Genomic DNA, 8,998 nt, shown 5'->3' with positions numbered 1-8,998 from the left:
AATAATTTTTCTACGGGTAACGGTTAAAAGTTATTCTAATTGTTTATAAGTAAGCAAAGAATCGAAGTATTTTGCAAGATAATTTTACACTGTTTAAAATTATTTTTGTTATTTTTTTTAATTAAGTCAATAGTATAAATGTTCTTCTTCCATAAACTGTCAGAAGTCTTACTGTAACCTCATAATTTTCTGACTTATAGTGTGGCAAAAAAAATGAATTTGGGAAAAACAAATTAAATAACTTTTAAACTATTTGACCAATTGCTTTGAAATTTAAAATATAATTTAAGCACCAGAAGTGTCAGCAATTCGTGTAACAAGAAGGTTCTAAATTAATTTTTACATAAGTTATGGATATTTATATTAACTCAAAATTTATGATTTATTTTGCAATTTTCTAAGCAACCAATAACGATAGACATATTCAGCGAACACCATATTGAAATTTTTTATACGATTTATGAATTTCTTACTCTCAAATTTGTTTAAAATACTTAACTTTTTGGTTATAGACGCAAAAAGCGAAAATTTACCGTTTTTTATCTTCATTTGTTTATAACTATGTATATCATCAAAATCGGCTGCAGGAAACATAAAGGTTATTAATACGGATGTCCATACTACTTAAAAAATTTGGTTTCGGCCTGGAGGGGGATGTGTCACGAGAAAAATCTTATTTCTCTGGACTAAAATTCCAAATGCGTATAAACATATAGTGGAGGTCCTATTTTAAATTCAAATCTAGATCACCTTTTATTTTAGTTTATATGAGACGGGTTTGAATTATGAAGAACTAATAAGAACAGCAGAAGATAGAAAGAAGATATAGATAAAAATGTGCCGAACATAATCACAAACATTCATTAATTAAGTAGGACACTATAAGAAGAAAAGTTGTTCCAAATAAGCTGTAGGAGGTCTACGTTTTATACTGAAAGTTGATGTAGATGAATCTTTAAAACATCATAAATTAGAGTACTTATTCATATTTATATATTTTGCTGGCTGAACAACACGAACCCAAAAAGGAATTTTGCTAAAAGGGGAAATCCATTATTATCACAAAAAACGTAATAAAACAGAAAATTTTAGCTTCGTAGGAAGTTTTCAGGCCAAATATTAAATTATAGAACATTTTGTCAATTATAAAAAATCGGTATGGCACACCGTTAATTAAATGAAATAATTCATTTATTACCATTCGATTGATATATCCTACGGTATATTTTAATTTAGCCAAAAACCAGATGTAGATAGGAGAAAAAAGTTATATACGTAAAACTCGAAAGTTAAACAGACCGATACTTTGTATATAATATTATATAATGATAAATAAAAAGGCGTTTAATTGTCACAAACGATAATATTAAAATAAAATAATGTTAAAAAATAATAATAAAAACATATGTGTCTGAGTAACTTTCTCATGATTTACATTGTTGTTGCTAAAATGTTGTTGCTGTTATTGTTAATGTTTTATCTACACCGCCCTTTATTATATTTTTTATTATGTGAAAGCAACTAAATTCCCCTATATTGAAAGATACCGTACAAATAGTTGTTGGTATTTTTGATTAATAATCACAATAAAATTGTAATTCATCAATACTCTGTGCAAATTATAAAAAAAAGGAAAAATTGTTTAGCAGTAATTTTATTACAGGAGTCAAATCATGAAAGTTCATAATATATTAGTAATATCGTTCTGTAAAGTCCCCAGAAAATGTGTTGACCAAGTTATCAATAGAAACCCACTCCTTGCAATTCAACTTTTTTCTATTAGAAATATCGTCTTGCGGAATCTGTCCAATATCGTTTTCTTAATTTAATTTAATCCAATAGTTACCGAGATATTTTATTTGATTATAAGCCAAAAAATTGTTTATAACTTTAAAACATCCCTGAAGCAGCTTAAATAATCCAATTTTAATTCTTTAAAATACGTTAGATACATAGTGATTTTTTTATACGAAACTCATAATTATTCTAGTTTATTATAATTATTCTGGTTATTATTGCTATCGTAAATTTTTAATTCACAATTTAATTGTTACTAAACTATTTGTTAGATTGTCTCCGACTTCCGGAAATATAATCTACTACAAAAAAGCTTTATGCCATCAAGGTATTTAATTATTGATAAATAATTACTTCCGTAAAATTTTAGTTGAAAATAATAGATTTTGTTGGGAAAACCCGGATTTTCCGAGAAAAATTTTCATTGAATAAAATCAGAAAAATATATCTCTGTGCAAAATTAAATTAGGGTGAATTTTTATTCGGGTGATTTTGGTTTAAAGCGAAATCTTCTAAAATCTAAAAATTACAGAGCAATCATTAAAAAATAGGATTTCGCAGCGCTAATTTGTCAATAAACAGAATAGTACACTTTCTGCTGACTTTGCATATCTATGTTCGTAATATGTGCAATGTTAACAATCGACTCCAACAATAAAATAACTACTAAACAACTTTTGTTCCGAAATTTATTTTTTTCTGGAGTTTTTATATTATCTATGTTATACTTTATATCTTTGCAACTGATAGCTTATCACAAATGCGAATCTTCAGTAATCTGCTGTAAGTAAAATGGTCAGACCGAAATCACTAAAAATAATATCCTCTCCTGTTGAAATGCACTTTTGATATTAGTTTCCAAAGTCCACCCTCTTCACATAGAAATAACAATACAAACTCATGGACTATAGAAAATCATGGGTCGGTGTTGGAGAATCAAAAGGGAGAGCTCTATATGTTAAATAAAACTATTGTTAAAGCGGATATATCGCATTGATATCTAAGATTTAAACAAAAATGTTCATAAATTAAAAACTTACTGATTTTCTTACAAATTATGGATTTCCATCTATTCCTCTTCTTCTTTGTCAGTTTCGTTTTGAGGCCTGATTAGAATGATTATAGATTGACAAAGTGTTTTAATGTTATTATCAACAGTCCACAATTTTTCTTTATCTTTTTAATGTGTTTATGGTTAATGCCGTTATACGTCATTGGTCAAATTAACTTTTGTTGCGATTTTATGGAATTTAATAAAATTTGTTAGACATCCTTCAATTTAAAAGTTGTATTTTGTCTGACCACATCACCTTTGACTTAAGCCCATATTAACTCTATTGAATTTAGTTGACAATGGTATAGGCCCGGACAAACTTTGATGTATGGGAACACTGGAACAGGGGAAATTTTAATTGTGTAACAGGTTAAAAATTTGGAACGTCAGACTACGAAAACGTTCCATGTATTTTGTCGGACAAAACTTACAATTTATTTGTTACCATTTCATTAAACTCTCATGCAAAAATCAGACTGGTATTTATCACTAACTTGTCAAGTGACAGGAATTATATTGGTGATGAATAGCAGTGTGATTTTTGCATGAGAGTTTAATGAAACAGATTTTAACAAATCTATTGGAAGTTGAGTCCGGCAAAATACATGGGGCGTTTTCGTAATCTGAAGTTCCAAATTTTTAAACTGTTCCATAATTAAAACTTCACCTGTTCCAGTGTTCCCGTACATCAAAGTGTCATTATCATCATTCTCTTTGCCTTATCCCTATGCGGGGTCAGCTTCCCTAATTGTATTTCTCCACACAATTCTATCTTGGGTCATATCAGTGTTAATCCCCTTTACCAACATGTCCTGCCTTATCGTCTCCCCCCAGGTCTTCTTTGGTCTTCCTCTCCTACTCCTTCCAGGAATCTGCACTTCAGCTATTCTTCGTATTGGGTGATTAACGTCTCGACGTTGAACATGACCAAACCATCTTAACCTATGCTCTCTCATTTTGGCATCAATTGGTGCCACACCTAGACTTCCCCTAATATACTCATTTCTAATTTTATCCTTCTTTGTCACTCCACTCATCCATCTAAGCATTCTCATTTCCGCCACATGCATTCGTTGCTCCTCTTTCTTTTTCACTGCCCAACATTCAGTTCCGTGCATCATAGCCGGTCTTATGGCTGTTTTATAGAATTTTCCCTTCAGTTTCATTGGAATTTTTCTGTCACAAAACACACCACTCGCTTCTTTCCACTTCATCCATCCAGCCCTAATTCTACTGCATGCATCTCCATCTATTTCTCCATTACTCTGTAATACCGATCCTAGGTACTTAAAACTATTGCTTTTCACAATCATTTCACCGTCCAAAGATACCATTTTATTTGTAGTAACTCCATCTTTAAATGAACATTCCAAATACTCTGTTTTTGTCCTACTAAGTTTTAAACCTTGTTCCTCCAGAGCTTGTCTCCACTGTTCCAGTTTTTGTTCTAAGGCTCTTTCACTATTTCCTATTAACACTACATCATCAGCATACATTAGGCACCATGGAATACTACCCTGTAGTTTCGCTGTTATCTGGTCCAAAACTAATGAGAATAAATAAGGACTAAGCACCGATCCTTGGTACAATCCTACTTTCACCTGAAATTTATCAGTCTCTCCCACACCTGTCCTAACACTAGTCGTTACTCCCTCATACATATCTCTCACAATCTTTACATATTCGCCAGGGACTCCTTTCTTATTGAGTTCCCACCACAGAATCTCTCGAGGAACTCTATCATATGCTTTCTCAAGATCAATGAATACCATATGAGCGTTGGTTTCTTTATTCCTGTATTTTTCCATCAGTTGCCTTACAATGAAAATTGCATCTGTTGTTGATCTGCCCTGCATAAAGCCAAATTGATTATCGGATATTTCGGTTTCTTCACGTATCCGTCTATCGATTACTCTCTCCCATATTTTCATGGTGTGGCTAAGTAGTTTTATAGCCCTGTAGTTTGTGCATTGTTGTATGTCTCCCTTGTTTTTGTAGACAGGTACTAATATACTGCTTCTTCATTCGTCTGGCATTTGTCCAACTTCCATAATTCTATTAAATAGACCTGCTAGCCAGTTTATTCCTGTCTCTCCCAATGCTCTCCATACTTCCCCAGGAATATCATTTGGTCCGACTGTTTTTCCTTTCTTTGTTGTTTGAAGCGCTTGAGCCACTTCCTCGTTTGTTATTCTGGTAACCATTGCTGTTACTGTCTCCGTTAACTCCACAGGCTGTGTGTCAAATTCTTCATTTAATAAACTGTCAAAATACTTTCTCCATCTATTTTTGACATCTTTTTCGTGAACTAGTATTTTATTATTTTCATCTCGGATACATCTAATCTGATTAAAATCTCTTGCTTTCTTTGCTCTCTGTTTGGCTATTTTATATATCTTTGCTTCGCCTTCCCTGGTGTTAAGTTGATCGTATAGGTTTGAATACGCTTCTGCTTTAGCTTTTGCTACTGCTACTTTCGCTTCCTTTTTGGCGACCATATAGTTTTGAAGATCTACGTCCGATCTGGTTTCTTGCCACTTTTTATATAATTTTCCCTTCTCTTTTATTTTTCCTTGTACTTCATTTGACCACCACCAAGTCTCTTTATCCTCAAACTTCTTTCCTGACGTTTTCCCAAGTATTTCAATTGCTGTCTCTCTAATAATATTGGCCGTTTTTCTCCAAATTGTGTTAGGGCTTCCTTTCATTTTCCAATATATTTTTCTATTATTCTTTACCTGAATAGACCTTCCTTTTCATCTTTTAGCATCACCACTTGATTTTTTGTGGTCCTCTCCGATATTTTTCTTTAGTTTCGCTTTTTACTTCGATGTCCAGAACAAGCAGCTTATGTTGTTGGCTTACTGTCTCACTAACTATTACCTTGCAGTCCTTGCATTCACATATATTTTCTTTCCTTATCATGAAGTAGTCTATTTGGGATTGATGTTGTCCGCTTTTGTAGGTAATAAGTTGAGTTTCGCTCTTTTTAAAGAATGTGTTAACAATCGCCATATCCAATGCTGTTTCTAATTCTAGCATGTCATCTCCAGCTTCATTTCTAGTTCCAAAACCTAATCCCCCATGTATTGTTTCATATCCTGTCTTGGCTTGGCCCACATGTGCATTGAAATCACCTCCTATTATAACTTTCTCCTCTGCTGGAATATCACTCAGTACGTCTCCTAATTGGTCATGGAAAGCTCTTCTTTCATTCTCACCCAGACCTGTTTGAGGAGCATACACACACACAACATTCAATACCTCTTTATCAATTACAAATTTCACTGACCTCATTCTATCACTCGTTCTTACAACTTCTACTACGTTATCTTTCATTTCACTATTAGCAATTATACCAACTCCATTTCTAGTGTTACTACTCCCGTACATCAAAGTGTATCCGACTAAAAACCGTTATTACTTTTGTTTATGTCATTTCCTCGGGAATATTTTTTAAAGTCCGGTTTATATTGCCTTGCAATTCGTAATAATTCCATTTTAAGCATAATCTGATAATACGTTACTGGTTTGCGTTGGAGGCAGAAAATTTTCGATAGCTGGCGTTATCGAAAACAACGACAGCATTCTTTGGTAGAAATTCAATACCTGAGACAAAATAATCCTCAAAAATATCGCAGTTTATTTCTTCGTGGTAATCTGTAGTGGATTTTGAAACGAATTCAAATAAACTATCCACAAAACCACAGAATACAAAACCATGTTCGGTATAGTCGGTTCGCTAAACTCAGACACAACTGGCTAGTGATTTTAGTAAGTAATTTTGCCAATTTTGTAAAATTGGCAAAAAAATAATTAATAAATAATTAATAATTACTAAATAGTTAGTAATTTTGCTACTTTTGGCAAAATTGGCCAAAATCCAGAAAATTGCCTACTAAAATCACTAGCCAGTTATGTCTGAGTTTAGCGCACCGACTATACCAATGTGCGTGATTAATAATCTTCGACCCTTCCTTGCGGGAGCCTTTTATTTAACCAGTACAGTCACCTTCTAGAAAAGTCTGTCGAGAATTTGTAATATTTTATTTCCCATACTTTTGAAATGGTGATTTTCGTTTAGCCAGGTTTCATCTAAATAGAAAATGCATCTTCCTTCTATTGCCTTCGCTAACAAACAATCTCTTCTGTATCGTTCAGTATAGGTTTCTTTCCTTTAGTTTCATAGCAAAAACTGATTTTGTTTTAGTAATTTCCATAAATTATCTCTGTCAAAGTGAGAAAAATTATTATCTCTTATTGCCGTTAATATTGTATCCAACGTAGGAATCTCCTTAGAAAGAATGAACTTCTCTCTGAAGGTGGTTTCTATAAAAGTCATCAATTTTTATTGGTTGTTCTCCTTCTATACACTTTCCTTCCTCTACACTTGGTTTCAATTCAACGTCAGTTCCTTTCACAGCATCTTTTGATTGGCTCATTATATTAATAACATCTGAGTTTTAGTGCTTAAATTATGATAAACTTATCAGGCATTTGTCCTTGAATAACTACATGTGCTTCTGTTTCCATCAATGTTATTTGCACTAGTCTTATAAATCTTGCTTGTATGCCGAGTTCGTGCAATATATTAGGTAGGTTTTTTCTGTCTATTGAAATCGAGGCTTACTTTATTAAAGTCTACAAATATCTTGTAAATGTCTACGTCATATTTTTAGGCTTTGGCTAGTATTTGTTTGACTATAAGGAGTTGGTTGACCGTACATCCATTTTGTCTAACTTGCTTGATATTCTCGGATGATTACTTTAGCAAGGGGTTGTAGTTTTCTTCTTCTTCATCTTGTAGTGCCTGTCTTTTTGGATGTTGGAGACCATCATGGTGATCTGCACACCACTGCTCTGAAAATATTTGTGTTTGCTGTGTTGAACTATGTAGGTAGGTATTGTACCCTCGGAGATCGCTGGGAAAATGTACACTCAAAATAACAAAATTCAGTTTAGCAACATTGTGTTAATGTTGATAGTAACATAACTCTCTTAAGATAAACAGAGCTGTAATTTAGTCCAGACAAATTAATATATTTTTTGCCAACAAAATTGAGATTTTTCAACCAAATAATGCTTCAAATATGATGTGCAAAATAATTTTTAATTGAGTTCTGCTAATGAGCTTGCTTTTTTGTCATTAAAGTAGAAAAAACTTGAAATTTCACTCATTAAATCATAATCGTCTTAATTATTTTAACTGTACTAATATCCATCCACTAATTCAGAATGATTAATGGGTTGTTAAAACATTTTATCTGTAGCGGCTTCTGGAATATCTTAAAAATATCGAATTTCATTGATAAAATTCGCATATCCCACCGATCTTCGCTTCGATTCATACGTAGGTTTTCAGCCAACCTTCGCCTTCTTGTGCTTGTTTTACTTCTACTTCCCCGTAAAATTAGTTGCCATAATCCATACAACGTTTTTATTCATCGCAATTTTTTTCTTCTTAATCTTTTAAAAACGATTTCCGGATTGGAACTCGAAATGTCAAATATGTTTTAAAAAAGACAAGTTTCTTACATCATCATCATCATCAGCCTCTCTCGATCCACTGCTGGACATAGGCCTCCTCTGTTTGTCTCCAAAGTGTTCTATCTTGTGCTTTCTGTGTCCAGTTTTTTGTTGTCTTTCGTAAGTCGTCTTGCCATTGTGTTGGTGGTCTTGCTCTTCCATTCAACTAGTTTGCGAGTCCATCTTCCGTCCTTCATTCTGGCAACGTGTCCAACCCATTTCCATTTTAATTTACAGCTTCTTTCAATGACGTCTATGACTTTGGTCTTAGCTCGTAGATCTTCGTTTCTAATCCTGTCTCGTAGAGTGGCCCCTATCATTGATCGCTCCATTCTTCTTTGCGCTACTTCTAGTTTTTGTGCGTTTTTCTTTGTGAGCGATATTGTTTCTGCACCATAGGGCATCATCGGTAGCACGCATTTGTCCAAAATGTAATGTAATACACTAAAACATAGATTGGTGTGCGTAATAAAAGATTGCACTAAGGCTGCAATTCAAACAAATGCCAAAAATGCGCTAGTCAGTTGGCTACTAAGGTTTTGTCAGATAGTTTGGTTGGGACGTATGTAGAGCTGTTCGCGGTCGGGAAATTCTGTCGTGTCAGGGCGTGTGTAGGCGTTT

This window comes from Diabrotica virgifera, chromosome 6 (assembly GCF_917563875.1).
Source record: "Diabrotica virgifera virgifera chromosome 6, PGI_DIABVI_V3a".
Lineage (NCBI taxonomy): Eukaryota > Metazoa > Arthropoda > Insecta > Coleoptera > Chrysomelidae > Diabrotica > Diabrotica virgifera.
This window is presented reverse-complemented; position numbering follows the sequence as displayed.